At 39.9% G+C, this 1,100-nt stretch overlaps 1 non-coding gene across 1 annotated transcript; it reads left to right on the top strand.

The window, feature by feature from the left end:
- Nucleotides 1-507: 507 nt before the first annotated feature.
- Nucleotides 508-641, top strand: LOC112407974 (small nucleolar RNA SNORA70). Its single transcript, XR_003004865.1, has one exon. It is a non-coding gene; the product is annotated as a small nucleolar RNA SNORA70 (small nucleolar RNA).
- Nucleotides 642-1,100: the final 459 nt, after the last annotated feature.

Below are 1,100 nucleotides of genomic sequence, written 5' to 3' on the forward strand. Positions count from 1 at the left end.
CTCAACTCCAAACATTGAAAAACCCTCAATTAAAATTTTAATACAATCTCACATTTCTTGGAAAGCTTAACAGAACCTCTATTAATAGTAAGAGAGATTTGAAATATATTTGAATATTTTTCTGGAAATTATGTATACATACATAAATTATTAGTAGGAAAACTAGACAAGGCTCATTTTTATTGCATTAGTATTTCTTAAAAAACACCAAAGTGAAATATCTAAAACAAACTCCAAATGGAGCAGAAATCAGAGGAGGTAGCACATAATTGCTTTTATTTAGAACAGAAATCTTGAATGGTGAGTTTTTTCCCTTTATTTTTTAAGCAAGTAGAAAATTATTTCTAATGGAACCAATGTAACATAGACTTACACAAATCTATTATGTGAATAATGTCTTATTTCAATTAATTCTGATTGTGATGTTTTAGGATCAGTTTAGCCTGCTAGGAAATCTTGAATTTGGATAATTTTTAAATATAAGTACTGATGATTAAAAAAAGAGTTTAGCAGCCAATTAAGCCGACTGTGTTCTTTTCCCGATGGGGGCCCCGTGCGCAATGGCTGTAAAGAGTAGCCTCCTTGGTAGTGTACCAGCCTGTTGCCTGTATGGGTTGCCCTGAGGGACCTTGGAGACAGCTCTTTCCAGTGGACATTAATGACAGGCATGCTGTCCCCAGTCTAGGCTCCAGACAGGTATGCGTGGTGCCTTTGGAAAGCCCAGGGCACAGTGGCCAGGGTCCACATTGGCCAAGTCATAATGTCCATCCGTATCAAGCTGCAGAACAAGGAGCATGTGATTGAGGCCCTCCGCAGGGCCAAGTTCAAGTTCCCTGGCCGCCAGAAGATCCACATCTCCAAGAAGTGGGGATTTACTAAGTTTAATGCAGACAAATTTGAAAACATGGTGGCAGAAAAGCGGCTCATTCCCGATGGCTGTGGGGTCGAATACATCCCTAATCGTGGCCCTCTGGACACATGGCAGGCCCTGCGCTCGTGAGAGCCTTGGCACTGTCCCCTCCTTACTCATGCCCACCAATAAATTCTACTTTCTTATCAAAAAAAAAAAGTCTATTTTACTTAGAGCAAAAGAAGATTCA

This window comes from Neophocaena asiaeorientalis, unplaced genomic scaffold, assembly GCF_003031525.2.
Source record: "Neophocaena asiaeorientalis asiaeorientalis breed wild unplaced genomic scaffold, Neophocaena_asiaeorientalis_V1.1 scaffold253, whole genome shotgun sequence".
NCBI lineage: Eukaryota > Metazoa > Chordata > Mammalia > Artiodactyla > Phocoenidae > Neophocaena > Neophocaena asiaeorientalis.